At 44.0% G+C, this 16,520-nt stretch overlaps 1 protein-coding gene across 4 annotated transcripts in view; it reads right to left on the bottom strand.

Annotated features, from left to right (window-relative positions):
• SETBP1 (SET binding protein 1) overlaps nt 1-16,520 on the bottom strand; it is a 375,356-nt gene that overhangs the window by 355,595 nt on the left and 3,241 nt on the right. The window lies entirely within an intron of this gene.

The following is a 16,520-nucleotide window of genomic DNA, read 5'->3' as shown; positions in this document are numbered from 1 at the left end:
AAAAAAATGATTGGAAATAAATCAAACCAGAAAGTGCACATTCCCAAATTATATTATATTGGAGCAGAGGGGGAAACACACGCACACACACAGCCTTCCATTGAATTGTTATTAATTTTTATGGTTGTGGGCCCAAGGATAAAGATAAGAGAGGTGAGTCCCCCGGTCCAATAACAAGCTAGATGCTTCTTATACTAAAGCCACAGCTGGCTGAGTCACCATCAAAGCCAACCATGATGAAAGGAGGTCTAAGTGCTGATGCTCAGGTCTGTGGAAACTGCATCTGGCTGGCTTCTTGCACAACTTCCCTCTCACATGTGAAGAACAGTCTGCAAAGCTGAACACAACCCTGCCTGGGCCAATCTCTCCATCCCCTCAGAAGAAGAACTTCTGGACCATTCTTCCTTTATTATCTTTCACTATGAATTATTTTAATCATGCACAAGTCTTGTCTTTATTTCTTAAAATAAACAAATGCAAAGCTTAGGTGAAGCCTTGTGAAAGGAAAACAAAAAGAGTTCAGTGAGAAATTACTTCTAATGCTGTGATTAATGCAAAACAAATGCTAAAAATGTTTCCAACACAAAAGTTATTTAATCATTATCAATCATTTAGATAAAAATAGTCACCCGAGACAGTTTTAATTCCCTTCCTAGACCTTAAATAAAGTACCGTATGTCTACATGACAACAAAAAAGAGAGGGGAGAGAGGGAGCATTTCACAGGCCTCTGGAAGTGCCAGGAATCCCCCCAGGATTTTTTATTCTGCCTTCCTCCTCACCAAACCATCATAGGATCAGCCAAACTATCCTTCACCCTTATTCACTCCATGTCCCATTATTCTCAATTTCATATTCATCATTTTTAAAGCTCAAAAGAAAGCCCAAATGCTCATTCTCAAGAGAAGAACCTCAAGCCCTGGGGCCGCCCTCAACTTCAAGACATCATCTCCTTCTACCCCTGGCTGTAGGTAAGATTACATCCAAGCCTTCACAAATGTCTGAACAGTCAGCAGAAGGCATTACAGCATACCTTAGGCTGCTACCTTTGAACCCATCAATTTAAGGAACTGACCAGCAAATGTGCCCACCAGAAAATGCCAAAAATGCCTGCAAACATACATTCAGAACAGCCAAGAACTGGAAACCGAACGGGTACTTCCTCCCACTGGAATCAGTACATTTTCAGCTGACGCCCTGTGAGGAAGACAGCCAGCAAGGCAGCAGGGCTTCAACATGGACCCTGCTCCCCAGAGAAGCCCAGGAACATACTCAGCTCCTGGAAATTGCGCAGCCCCACAGAAAGACACGTTTACAACTGCTTCCACTTAGGGGAAAACCCAATGAATGCAGCACTTCTGCAAGAGAAGTGGCTGCCTGGTGAGAGCATGAGGCTCCTTCCCAAAGTTGTCAAGCAAACACTGGACTGCCACCTGTGCCCCATGCTACAAAAGGGACCAAGTCCCCACTTAGGAGCAGAGGAGGGTAGTCAGACCAGATGACACTATGTTTCCTTTACTTGTGAGATTCTTGTCTCATCTAGACTGATCTGCCTACCTGCCCAAAACCTTACATAGGTTTTAAAAAGTCATATTCAAATCAACATTCATTGAGGCCTCTCTTACTAGTGTCAGGTAACACACTGCTGTTGGAGGCATCAAGATGCCTGAGAACCTGTCCCTATTTACCTCTACTGAGCAAAAAACCATACAAATTGGTAGCCATGTTTCTTATGGCAACAGTGTTCAGTGGTTTACTCCCTCTGGCAGGAATCTCCAGCGTTACATTTTAATTCCCTGGTACCTACCAGTAAAGCGTCCTTTGGTCAGAGCAAAAGCTGAGGTATATTCTCCATAAAATTTCCTAAACTAAATCTATTTGGAATCTATTTGGAACCAGAGTAGGTCAATAGCTACTGCAGGTTCTGTGATGAGAGAAAAGAAAGTAAATTCTAAACTTTAGAGGAATAGATAGGAGTACGAAGTGGATAAATTATCTATATTGAGAAAGTATCTTCCCTTTAAAAAATGACTCACTTCAGAGTTTCTTATATTTAGTAGTATAAATCATTAACTAATTAATATAGAAGACAAAGTTCCAAAACTTGAAACTCAAATAGTAAGAGATCCACAAAAAATGAATATTCAAGGGCTTCCCTGGTGGCGCAGTGGTTGGGAGTTCGCCTGCCGATGCAGGGGACGTGGGTTCGTGCCCCGGTCCGGGAGGATCCCACGTGCTGCGCAGCGGCTGGGCCCGTGAGCCACAGCCGCTGGGCCTGCGCATCCAGAGCCTGTACTCCGCAACGGGAGAGGCCACGGCAGCGAGGGGCCCACGTACCGCAAAAAAAAAAAAAAAAAAATGAATATTCGACAATTTTTTTTTCAGTTCTCCTCCAGTCAAGATCCTAAGATACACAATTTAAATACAATCTCTTTCCTCAAGGAGGTTACACTCTTGAAGAACGATTTGAAAAACAAAACAGATTTTTATATAAGGGATAGAAACAAAGGGAAGAGAAAGGGTTTTCCACTTGGGCAAGGTGTAGACTGATAGATAGGAAACTACACAGGAAGTCCTCAAGAGAGCATAGGATATGGCTCTGACCTTGAGGGGCTTCAATAAGTGGAGTGGGAAGGAAGACATGGCAAACAGAAGGAACAGCATGAGGCAAGGCCTGGGCAGGAGCACACAGGGTTATGTTCAGGAAAGAGAAAGCTGAGGTTTGGCTAGGAGGTGTGGTACAATGTGGTGACTGGTAAGAGGTATAGCTGGAGATAAAAGGTTACAGCCAGATCATGGACATCACTGAATGGCACGCTAATGAGCTGGATTTTATCTTAAAGGTAATGGGAAGCCATTTAAGTAGGGGATGTCAGTAGGGAAGGGGTATTATTAAAGTTATGCTTTAGAAAGATAATTCCGGCATGTGGTGTGAGGGCTGAATTAAGGGAACCTGATATTAGAGGCAGGGGGACCATAAAAAGGCTCGGCTGAAATTCAATTCTTGTTGCATGAGGACCAAACCAGGGCAGCGCAAGTATAAAAACTAGAGATGAAACAGTAATGCAGTTTCAAATAATCCCATCCAGGAGCACATCAATTCCAGACTTTCCCTACTGGTTTACCTTAAGAATTCAGTCTTAGGGCTCATTAGCCAACAAGCTGCATTCCCTATCAAGTCACACCAGTCTCCACAGTGGCATTACACACACACAGAGTTCTTTCTGCCTTGATACTTTTGTAGAATATTTTCTTATACCCTCTTCCAACCATGCAGGTGATGCCTGCCATACAACTGGTATTCTCCAAATGTTTGTTGCATGAAGGAATGAATGAGCAAATGAACAAACAGATCCCAAGCCTTCCCACATTTCAAGGTCATGCCCAAGTCTTCACTTCTCCATGGCAACATACTGCAAACTCTGGACCACAGCACTCACTCCTTGGCCTAACTTAACACTGCTCACAGCTGCAGAGCTTGCAACTAAATGCTAGTCATACAATGTCTTCTCATTGTTTCAGTACACAACTCTTATTTTCCTTACTCTATTGCAATTCAGGCTCAAGCTGAGACCAACTGTAACTGTACAACACTTACATTTGCTTCAGCACCCAGTGCAGGATGGGCACATGGAGGACTTCATGGAGTTCTTTCTGAATGAAAATGAATTAGCCCCTGACAGCTCATCAAAGTCCTGTGGTTCAAACTACTCCAACTGTAGCTCCACCCAGGCAGGCGGCCCCTGCACAGTTCACTGTCTATGCCCCTCATGACCACATGCAAGAGAGACACTTTCAAAAGTAAAGAGCAAAGAAACATAACCCATTTGTTTACTTCACAAGTACACAAGGCTGTTGTTCTCCTTTTGCCTTCTCCCAGCACGTACCTACCACCCCAAATTCACAGTTCCATTTTTTGGTGCATCAGAGAGACCACTGTGAGTCCTCTTGTGGCACTACTGCCAACGTGTCCTGTGAGTACACGCACACGTTCACTCAACGCACTCACAGAGGAGGGTGAAAACAAGAGCAAGGTGAAAACGGTTTGCCTTGTCACATTCCAGCAGCCAGCAATGACTCCAGAGGGGGCAGCGCACAATGGACACTCTGTACTGGCTCAGGCTTTCAGGCCAACAAAAGTTAACCCTTCTGTGGCTGTTTGCAGGACTTGAAATGAGAGGAGCAGCATAGGAACAATAATGCTTGCCTAGGAAATGACCACTCAGCAGGTTCCAGGAGAATAGAGGGGAGAGGAGAGGGGCTGTGATGTGCTTGGGAAAGAACACTGAGAGAGCAGTCCAAAGACTAGGCCCGCCTTTCACCGACCGTGAGATGCTAGACAAGTCACTCTAAGTCCCTTACTCCATACTTATCCCAGCAATGAACTGAGCAGGGCCAAGGTCTGTTCCATACTCAAGACTGTGTGATTATACACTGCACAGCCATAGACCAAAGTGCGTAGTGTGAGCCTACAGAATTATTTGTCTGAGGGCCCAGGGGAATCCTGCTTGGCTCCATGTGCTTCATGACCCAAATAAGTCCCAGGGAGTAAGTACATCCTCTCTCCTCCATGATCTACAAAATGGAAGTATTTTTCCTAGTCTAGAACACATTCACTACCTGCAGCCTTGAGGGAACTCTTACTAATCCTGGAACTTGGTGGAAATGCAAATTCTCAGGCCCCACCTATGGTGGGGCCCAGCACTCTGGCTGGTACCAAGGCCTCCAGGCAGTTCTGATGGGCTTAGGCTTTGCCTATGTGCTTACCCTTACCAACTGACTTGACCAAAGAGCACTACTGCTCTATGTTTAAAGGGAATTCTCCCTTACAGTTTTACTTTCAGTCTCTTAAGAACAGACATCAGTGGCATTTTATTCATCTATGCAATCCCAATGCCTAGCACAGTACCCAGTGCATAATGGGCACTCAAGAAATGTTGGTTGACTGAATTAATAAATAAACAAACTAGCTTGGGCTGGGCTTCCCAGCATCATCCACCTCTCCCATCTGCTTTGCTTCCAGGGTACATTCAGGCCATCATCACCCTGACCACTGCTTTCCAAAGTGTCAACATGGTGGAACCGATACAGCCCTTGGCATATATAACAGGAGTCAAAAGATGCGGATTCTGGACCTAGTTCTGCCACTTAGGAGCCCTCATAAGCCCTCTTTCAGCCTTGGTGTCTCATCAATGAAATGAGAAAAAATGTCTTCCTGGTCTTCCTCATTAGGTTATAGTTTTTATCTCTTTTATTTTTTTTCTAATAGAACTATATGCTTCTTGTAAATTTTTTTTTTAATAGCAAATGCACCTCATAAGGTCTTAAAGGCAAACAATGACAAATATAGGAAGAGTTTGCTGCCTCATTCCTGACCTTTCCCAAACTCCCCCCCAAACTCCTCATCCTCAGTCCTACCTCAGCTCCTTACTCTGCAGACCCCATAAGGCTGGACACTTCTCTCATCTTTACATGTAGAAGACACTGAGCTGCCTATACAATCCTCAGGTCAGAACCTTTTCCCTTAAAACTCTGTAGAATGTCTTCTAGCATTTGCAGTAACAGAAGAGAAAATGGAAGCCAGCCTGGTTTTGTTTCCTTTGTCGGTAACTTGTTTCATGCTTTTCTAATTGGAGATTTTTTTTTTCACTGTAATAGAATTTTATTAATGACAAAATGAGTAGTGTGGATGTCACTTCTTTTATTTTTCCTGGAATATAGTGTGTCTTTTGGATCTGTAGTGCAGGTTATTTCTAGTTCAGAACCGTTCCCTTCAATTATTCCTTTAGTTATTTCTTCTATTCAGTGGTTCTGGCTTCTAATTTTTTTCCTGTAACCTCAGTTTAGAATTCTCATCTCTGTTCTCCATTTGTCTCATTCTCTCTCTCACTGTTTTTTGCATTGTGGGAGAGCATTCCTTAATCTAAGGTCCATAACACCAATTTAATTCTGTCTTCCATCCTCCCTTTGCCTTTATTGACTTCACTGTGGATGTTTAATTTTGCAATTGCACATTTTGTATCCCTGGAATCTAACCTTATTCATCCTTCTTTCTGTTAATTCTGATGCTTTTTCATCTCAGCATTCTCTCTCCTTGTTACTTTATGTTCCTTTTCCACCGGGGGTCATGCCTCTTCCTGTTGCAGATGTCTGGCAGCTATCTAAAATTCTTATTTTGCTATTGTAGTAAATAATATCACAATACTGTTCTTTTTTCCTTGTTCTGAGTGTTTCTCGCCTAAGGTCTTGTGTTTGATTAGTTCTCTTCACTCATGCTCTGAGGAAAAAGCCATGCAGGGCAGTCTTGTCTACAGAGAAAGCACTAGACTGCTACCTTCCATCATCCATCCATCCTGAAGTCAGTCAAGTCCTTCTCTCAGAGCTATCGCTATTATCAGTGATCTGGTCACCTCAGTTCCTAGTGAATAGTAACAGTGGTATGTTGGGGCTCATGAGAGCCCACCCATGTGAGTCTCATCCCAGGTCCACTTTCTGTGGTGTCAAGCTGATAGCTTGAAAATTGGCTATGGTAGGAGTGTTTACACCACAAGAATCAGCAAACTTAACAAATCAGGGCTTAGGAAAAAATCAAGAGAACAGGGTGTTAAGCATTTACACAACTGATAGCAGACATCTACCTACTACTCTTTTGTGTGACTAAAAGGGGATTCTTCTGTCAGATTCTTTGCAACTCTGAGCAGCTGAAATCCACAATGTGCACTGTCACATAGACTCTTTATGTCTACCTCAGAACTTTCCTTGAGGAAACATCTCTGCCCAGAAGTCAACGACTCCTCGCAAACCTCCCTCCTCCAGTCTTGCCCATTTGTTCTCTGAAAGCTGTAGACTTTGAGAATATGTATAATGATGTTAGGGAGAAGACAGTCTTTGGTTGTTTTATTAAAGTTGTCTGTGCAGTAGATCTGATGACTGCCTATTTTTCTTATTGACAGAAATTTGAGTTTCTGATCTTAGGGGGACAAACTGTGTAAAAGGATGGAGTGTAAGCCTACCTGGCAACAGATAGCAAAGCAGCTGCATCTTCAACTTAGGCTCATTGGCTACGGTTATAAGAAATCCCTTCTCAGATTCTGGCAAGAGACTGACCATCTGTCTGATTTTGGCTTTGGGGTGGTTGAGCGTTCATCTCCCTATATGTCTTCTGAGGTATTTAGGTGGGGAGTCAGAAGTGGCCTTTTCCTCTTGGGGGACTTTATATGTGTCTGGGATCCTCTTCTGCTCCCTCAAGTTAACACCTCTTCATTACTCAGGCCCAGGTCAAAGGGTACTTCCTGAGCTTCACAAACCACATCAGGACTCCCTGTTTTGTGCCATTAGAGCATAGAGCTTTTCTTTCCTAGCACTTACTATATTTTATAATTAATACTTGTACTACTCTTGGTTTCAACTCTGCCTGCCCCACTAAATGGGAAGCCCTTGAGGGTACATGCTGTGTTTGTTTAGCTAACCATGGAACCCCCAGGGCCCGGCACAGCTCCTGATCCATGGATCCAAATTATTCACTGTGTGAATGCTGAGTGAGAGGCCGTGTCAAAGACCTGCCAGGTGCCATTTGACTCAGATGCCCATGACTCTGAATGTTGTGTCTCTAAAGTCCACATGCTGCAGAAGCATACAGAGTAAAAGCTCCATAAACACGGATAAAGTGATCAAGCAACCCAACCCTCACCAGCTCTCAATCAGAGAGGGCGAAGGCAGCTCTGCCACAGCTCTCTGACCCTGCAAACACACCAGTGGTCTCCAGCAGAGAATGAAGAGCAGACTCAGTGGCTTTTTTATATTACATACCTGTGTGGTACATTCCTGATCACAGTTCACCTCCTCCAAGCAGCCTTCTCTGAGTCCTACACCCACCACATTCCCCAGCAGCATCTCTTGAGTGGCAGCTCCCCCAAATCCCACTGATTTGCTTAACTTCATATAATTCCCTAATTCTTCTGGCTGGCCCATCCTTTCTTCTTTCTCTACCTGGTTACCTCTAAGTCATCCTTCAAGAATTGGGTCAAGTTTCACTTCCTTCATGAAGACCGGCTGGGCCTTCCTTTTCTCCTCCTTTCCCCTTGTGTGTACACATGTATACACACACACTTATACGCACTCACACTCACAGGTGGTCTTGCTCTCACTTCCCTGGGCATTCTGCTATCAAAGCATTTGGCAAACTGTATTGCAGTGTTAACAGCTGGGTTTTAAGTGGGTCTCTGCCACAGTTCTGAAGACAGTGAACATACTCAGTAAGTGTCCAACAGCAAGTGTCCAAGCCATGTTTCCCCTTGAAAGGAGGAATGGAAGTAGCACTGATTTAATGTCGCAGGTTTACATTACTTAACCTCTCTTTTCCGTTTAGTAGTAGTGTTCTTGGAAATTACATTTAAACCGTTCAAGTTTCATTTGGAAATTGGGTAATAATCCTACCTCAAGGGCTGTTTTGAGAAGTAATTGAAGATTAAATAAGATATTTATGAAAGATCATGTTGGGATCACCTTAGTGGGCATTCAAAACTTTTGGTAAATTTCATTTACTCCTGTAGTCTGTGTCACCCACACTGGCTTTTGGCTAAATGTTGCCTTTTCTTTGCAGATCCCAAGTAAAGCCCGAGAGTTGGGCGTTGGAGACCAACCTCCTCCACCTCCCTTTACAATGGGAAGCACAAACAAGTAGTTTAATTTGTACCTACTAACGTGAGTGTTTTGATGTTGTTTGACTATCGCTTTCTTCTTCTACCCAGTTTGTCTTGTGGAGGAAATAAGACTTAGTTCAGCCATGAATTCCAGGCTCAATTCCCTGCTCTGCCATTCGGAGCTGGGTGAACTTAGGCAAGTTCTTTTTTCTCCCTGGGTCTCCCCATCCTCATTTGTAGAACACGGGAGGTGATGAGGTGAACTCTGTGGCCCGCCAGCTCTGACCTTCTCAGGTGCTGAGCCCTCTCTCCTCAACGTGATGACCAGAAGCCCTTCAAAGACAGAGCTGGTACCTTACACCTCTGCATAGGTTTTACTGGTTCTGCAGGTCTGCTTGGCTGAACCTAACATAAAACTAAGAATCAGTCCCTGTGCTCAGGGATCTCCACGACAGGGAGAGAAGCAGAATCAAATTCCCAGGCCTGAGGCCGAGAGCACACTGTTAACCAACAGTTCCAGTTCTAGCAGCAAAAACAGTGCCTCCTCTGGGAACCAATAACACAACACAACAGCACGAGCCCTCGGTCTTCGGCCCCGGGGAGAGGTCTCCACAGCACTGGCTAGGCCAATCCTCAAGTTTACAGATGGAGCTCTGGTTTTGGCATATTACCTGTTGCCTGCATTTTTCCACTCAGTCAAGAAAAGCACACACTTGTAGTGCGAGAGGGGGTTATATACAACAAATGGCCTCTACAGCCATTATCAATTTAATCCAAACAACAGCCCTGTGATGCAGAAGACCCATCCTCATTTTAAAGATGTGGAAATGTAAAAGTCCAGGAAGGCAAATAATTTGCTCAAGGGCACACGCTACCTGTGCCAGAGCCACAGTCAAATTCAGGCTTATATGATATTCCAAAGTCTGTGCTTTTACTTTTAGATCATGATGTCTCTAAAACACAAAGTGATGCCAGCTTTTGGCCAAACGCTCCTAGCTACTTCTATACATAGGAGCTCTAAAACCAGTTTGCCATCTGACTTGCCACATCACTTAAATTCTCTGGGCATCAGTTTTCTCATCGGCCTCCTAATCTCTTCACAGACTCTTCCAAGGAAAAAAGTAAATAATATATGCAGAATAGCACCTAAATAGGTTAAATATGTAGGGTTGGCCTGTAAGAAATAACTGTGATCATAATACTTCTTGTCCAAGTATATTAAAGAAGATCCACATGGTAAAGAAAATGATCCTAACTTTGAAGAGGGAAATAGTATATAATAAGTGCTTTAAGTTTATTCTTTGATTTAACCCCGAGATGTACCCATTTTACAGATAAGAAAACTGAAATTGAGGTATTTGTTGAAATCACAGAGGTAGTTCTGTCTGACTCCAACTGTCATTTACTTTCCATTGAACCATAATGCCACCAGTCTTTAAATATCCAGCATTAGTAGTCACTTAAACTCTGATCCTCCACCATACCACGTGTAAACTGGGATGAAAATGGTAGACTTATCTGAGGGCAATGCAGCTAAACTGAATAATCAAACAGATAATAAATTCCCTAGTCATTCTTTCAAGGCCCTTTAATTTTTACCCCACTACCTGTTCAGTCTTAATTCAAATTCCTTGACTTCTCAACCATCGGATTCAGCAATCGCTTTGCTTATTGTCATTTGAATGTAAAGTGTAATCTGACACTTCCATGTTTGTGCTTCTGCCACAAAGGAGATGCTAGGCATACCAGAGAGTAAACAAATACTGGCTCCATTTCCTGTCCTTTGTGATATTTCTCCTTCAGCTTTCGTGCATGGTCATTTAAATATTGCATTGTTACTTGAAACTTCAATCTCCAATTATGCTTTAAACTCCTGGAAATGAGTACCTGTATCACAGAGCTTCTTTGTTTCCCAGAGTGGCTGATCCCCATTCTGAATGTTTATATGTAGTTTTATTTTTGTCCTAAAGGTGCCTCTTTTGGACTCCAGACTGAAGAGTTGGTGGCTGACAGGACTAGTAGTGGGAAGGACAGTCAGATGTCAGGATTCTCTCCAGTATGGCATGCGTGGAAGTGTTCCTCACACCTACCCTCCTCACATTCTGAAAACTCCAGTCATGCCTCCCATCTCAGCTCAGGGGAGATGTAGCCTTGGCCTATTCCTCACGGGACCCCATCCTGTCTGTTTTGCTGACTGACACTCCACAGAGCCCTACATGACTGTCCTCTGTCGTTGCTCCTCCACTGGTTTTCATGAGTTCTCATGGAGTCTTCCATCAGATTGAGAACAGAGACAACCTCCTCTCTATCTCTTGAGGTCCCCACAGCACCATCAGAGTCTATCATACTCATGTTTAAATGTGAATGAGCAAACCAAGTTTGCTGAATCAGAAGGTTGAAAAGTTGAGGAGTTTGAATGAAAACTCTGGACAGCTAAGACTGGGCCCAACTTAGCCCTGAATTTTGTCCTTCGCACTGCTGTCAGGAAACCTCAGACCAGCAAGATGCCTGCTATGGGTGACCTGTGCCTCAATATCAGCCAGCTGGACCTTCTGCATCAAGGCCTCCCTGCTCCTACCAGATGCAGTACATGTTCATGATTAGCATTCGTTTCCTTGTGGCAATTCCAAATTCACATTCAAACTCTGTCCCATCTCTGCTACTGTACCCACCAAGAATGTCCCCTTGTTTCAGTTCCACCATCAACCCCAAAACCACCTCCTCCTTGAAGCCTTCCCTGACTGCACTTTATGCCTGATCAACCAAATAGCATAATTCCACGTAGATCATGCTCCCACTTTGGCTTCAGACGGATGCTTTCCTTTTGAGCTAAGCCTGTCTCTCCAGATATACTGTCCATTCTCCAAGGGCAAAAGCCATGTCTCATACCAGACCTTTCTCACCCAACAGTGCCAAGAACAATGGAACAAATTGCAATGCTGAGACCTTAATAAACATATGTGGATCCAAAAACTGACTGTAATCAAGCTCTGGAGTACAAAATAATGAACAGAGAGAAGGCCCACAGGGCTTTCACATCAAATCATCCTTTTTAGTCACCATTATGAATCAATACTTAAAAAAAAAAAAATCAAAGCTCTCATTGCTCGAATAACAATAGGTCACAGACATACCACCCAACAACTGCAAGGGACTTGCCACCCAGATTTCATTATTTTGCTACAAGCACAACAACTGTGCCCCAATTGCCTCTAATGAGAGTTCTCAGGCCACTGCATTGAATTCATCAAATTCAGCATCTCCAGCAACTACATCTTTCCAGGCCCAAGTTCAAACCCCAAGCAGTTTCTTTCCACTGACAGAACTCTCAATCTTTGGCAGATAAAAGGAATAAAGAAGAAATTGCTTTTTACGGAGTTAGGCTAATTGAGTTCCTTGCCTTTTTTTTTTTTCTATTCCAAGTCCTAGAGTAAAAGTAATTGCAGCATCTCAGTAGCTTGTAGAGCCTTGCTCTTCCTAAATACTCAAGCAGTGTGCTCCTAGGTGACTCAGAATGCCCTCTGAACTCAGGTCAAAACCCAGCTTTCCTGATTCCACCCCAACCCTAATCTCAGAGGCCTCTGGCTTTGGACAAACTGCGGGTCACTCGCTTTCATCCCCAAATGCATACAAACCAACTCACTAATTGTTACTGAACACAGGCCATGAAAGGGCAGACTCTGCTGTGGGGACTGAGCAGACATCCCGGGAGCACAGGCACAGCCCTAGCCTTCATGCCCAACAGAATCTACACAAGAAAACAACGCCTAGCCCCCGAGATCCATGAGGTCCGAAAGTAACCATGGCAGAGATTCCAAATGCCTACTGGGCACAGGAAGCAGTAGCAAAGCCCAGATAGGGAATATAGTCTAGATATTCCAGAAGCCGTCTTTGTCTGCTTCATTTCCGTTGTCTCAACTCAGTCATTTCACCAAAGGGGGCCAGTTTTCAAAAGATGTAGAGGATCAATCCTTTTCTTCCTTCCACATTATTCACTACAGTACTTCTTCACACTTAGCTCACCATCCCCTCCTCTCCTTTCCGTGTCCCCAAGTCTGGCTCTTTGGTGCTCACTAGGGAGTTTCTCCTGGTCCCAGTTCCCCTTCTGAAGGTAACTCTCATCCACAGCAAACACTTAGCAAAGTTCACTGATCCTCAGTGGGAGTGGTGTGAACAGTTGTTGGGGTGCCAGGAGTTCTGAGCTTTAAGAAACCTTTAAAATTCCCAGGACACTTCTACCTATAGAGTCACAGAATTTCAGAAGGGGCCCTCCCTCCACACCAATCCAAACTCTTTCTCTTTACCATGGCTCAAGCTAAGGAGCAGAAAGGCAGTGCAGCTTGTCCTATACCATGTGCTGACGGGGAGCCAGCCCAGCCTGCATCCTGCCTCTCAGAAGCCTGTCCCTGGAACTTTCCCCTCTGAGTGCATTTCTCTGCTCAGCCTTCTTTTCCACTGCAGCCAGGCGCACTCAGTCACCGAGGAGTGGGAAGCACTTGGACTTAAGTAACAAAGAAGATTGCATGGTTAAGTGCCAAAATGAGTGTGGTGGACAAAAAAATGCAATTGGAATTTTCAGAGAAAGTCAAGAGCTATGTGTGCGAGAGGGGCGAGGAGGCTCTAGTAGGTACTTAATAAATATTTTGATGATTGAATGAATGAGTGAATCAGTGACTGATAGGATGTAACATGCAGTAAAACATTAACTCTTAGGCTTTGAGGGAGAAACTGAGAGTGGGCGATTGCCCCTGAAAGATAGCCAAAAGTATAAAAAGCCGTTGACATAAGTACTTATTATTCACTTTGTCTAAGAGGTCCTCGTTGTGTTGCTTCACCATGCAAAGCTTTAGTGTATCTTAAACAACATTCACTTTTAATATTCTATCTCTGCATAAATTCTGTGATTTACTCATGCAACAGAAATCATTCATAAGTAGGGCTTTGTGGGGCAAACTTGGCCCCATCCTTCAAGGACTCACAGCCTGGAGAGGTGAGTGACAATGAAGAACAAAGCAGCACGTGCCAGATGCCCGGCAAGTACTTTAGTCCTGAAGGGCTCTGGAGAAGGCAGTGAAGAGCTAAGAGCTGGTCAGGTGTCCGAAGAGGTAGACACTTTGGCTAAAAGGGACCAATAGGGACACCTTCCAGAGAGGAGTCGTTGATACAGAAGGAGCAGAGGTGTGGAGGTGGACAAGTGTACATAGTGCCCAGGGTCAGCAAGGAAATCAGTCTGATGGGAGCAGAGGCCTGTGCGTGCTGCATAAAACGGGGTTCACCCGAGAGTGCTGCAAGGTGCCTGGTACAGGCTGCTGGACAGGGCGAGCCAGGAATCGTGGGAAAGAGAAAGAGGAGCAATACAGAAGAGTCAGACAGCAAATGGACTGTGAAGAACTTCCCTGATTCGAGAGAACTTGCTGGGTTTGTCGGGACAGATGCAATCTTGCTCTCAGTTCTGTTCTTTAGAGAGGGTACAAATCCTGTCTTGAATATCATTTCTCAGCCACTGTGGCTCCCTGATGAAAACTCTCCCCCTCGCACTCGCCACCCATTACCTCTCCTATCTGTGTGTCTCCATGTCTTTTTCTTTCTCCTTCTCATTCTTAACTCAAAGAGCATTTCCTGAGCACCAATACATCCTTGAGTCAAAATTGCATACTATTTGAGACTCTGAGTCTCAGATGTATATGTAAAGTAGGCATCCAACAATTCAACTGATTTAAAAATACATATACTGTACACACTTTTTTCCCCCTTTGGTCAACTCAGGAGCACAAAACAACTATTCCCTGCCTGTCTTAGAACACAAGGGGCCTCTACAGGCATTTCTGGTCAAGCCAAGAGGTTATTAACCTCCAAGCGATGGTGACAATAATCCCAGACATCAGTTTCCAGGAGCCAGTGTGGAAGTCCTCTCAGAGTTCAATTACTGAAATTAGCTGGTATTATTTAATCTGCAGAACCCCTATGTAGTAGTCAGGGTAAGCATATTTTATCCCTATTTTACTGATTAGTTTACTGAGGCTCAAAGAGGTTAAATAACTTTCCAGGGACATTTAGCTGGGAAATAGTAGGGACAGGATCCAAAGCAGATCTTGTCACTTCAGGTGTGATGCTCTTCACACTTTAACAGAGCCATCTGGTCCCATGTGGGCCACCAACTTGTGTCATTTCAGCAAGTCAGCACATCAATGGCCTCATCTTCTGAAAGGGGAAAAAAGGCTTAGTAAGCCTCCCTCTTTAGAAAATCAAGGGGGCAGATGTGGTATAAAGATGTTTTTGAAAAGAAAAAAGTGCCATGCATATAAAAAGGAGTATGTTTTGATAGGAAAAGATAAGTTGGGTCAAAGAAACATTTTTCCAAGCTGGCAAAGTTCTGAAACTCTTATCTGCTCTCCATTCATCCCCTCTCCCTTCCCAGCACTTGGAAAGGTAGAAGCCTCTGCCTGCCTGGGGGTTAGCTCAGCTGGCTTTGCCTGTAATTATTTCTCATGGATCTGCAGATCAAAATCCATCATTAGCTCCTGGGGAGGGGTAGCTGCTTCCTCCCTAGAGATCCTGTGGACTTCAGGGCTGCTCACATTCTCCATTTGACCCTGGCATTATTTGCTCTGAACTGGATAGGAAGTCAACTGCAGGTTTCCACACCAAAGGCCATTAAAAAAATAATGTTTCCTCAACCTTAGATGGTACTCTCTAAGGGGGTAAAAAACCAACTCTGAAAGGGAAGCTGTTCTGACCCGACTCTGAAAATTCCAGATGTGAAATGTAAGGGCCACTAAGTTGGACTCAGTTATCTAAGGTCACCAGTTTCCCCAAAAACTTCATATTGCCCCAACCTAGTATGTCTAAGGAGGCATGAGAATCTAGTAGTAGGCTAAGTGAAAATGGAAATAAATACTTAGAGCCAAACAAGAATGTAAGTTGGCATCTTTCCCCTGCATTTATGAAGTAGTACACTCTGCGGGCAACTTGGTGTTTACTTTTCTGCACTTAACAAGCCTTTGGCTGCCCAAAGTGTCTGCAACTTCATGGAGAGTTTGTGAAACACCAGGGTTTCCTTTAGAAACAACCCTAAATGAAGCTCACACCTATGGCAATAGGTCTGATGGCTGTACTCCTTATTCAATCCTGACCCAAAACATTTTGGGAAGCTCGCCAGGTTTCACAATATACCATAGGATAGCAATGGAATTGGACTGTTTTGCTCACTTCTTCACAGCAACCCAAGGACCAAGCATAGTGATGTGTGGCCAGGACTCTATGAGCCTCCTTTTCTCAGGGCAGTGCTGCCACCCCTCCAGGACAAGAGCAGCCTCTTGTCTCCACCTCCACCCCTAAATAGACCTCTCCCACACAGTGGGTCTCTAAGCAAACTCGGTAACGTTATCTCATTTTTTAAGGCACTGCAACTTCTTACAATGTTAATGTGTTAATAATAATTTACCCCATTCTTCTGGCAGGAGCAAAACTGAAGCAACTTGAAATGCCATCAGCAAAAAATTATTTATTTCCCATTCCTGAGCAGTGAAGAAAACAAGGTTTTGTTTGGCCAGGTCCACTCTTGATAGCTATCTGGTTTCAATTAAAACTTCAAGTCTCCAAGGGAAAAACTGGCATTCTGGGCCGCTGAGGCCCAGCCAAGTTTCAGTGTCTCTACAAGATTTCAGAAAGGATGTTCCATCCAGCCAGCCACCTCTCATCTTCCTCCTTTTGCATATCATATAGAAGCTTCAGAGCAGAGACTAAAGTACAACTAAAAATAATGACCAGGTTGAAAGAACTCTGCCCTCCTAGAGATACATTTTTTGTGCCAGAGAAGTATTGATTCCGCTCCTAATGGAATTGAAAGTCAAGATAACAGCAGAAATGGAATCAAGAA

The sequence above is a fragment of the Globicephala melas genome, chromosome 13, assembly GCF_963455315.2.
Source record: "Globicephala melas chromosome 13, mGloMel1.2, whole genome shotgun sequence".
NCBI classification, from domain to species: domain Eukaryota; kingdom Metazoa; phylum Chordata; class Mammalia; order Artiodactyla; family Delphinidae; genus Globicephala; species Globicephala melas.
The sequence above is the reverse complement of the archived record's forward strand: the minus strand, read 5'-3'. Positions and strand labels throughout refer to the sequence as shown.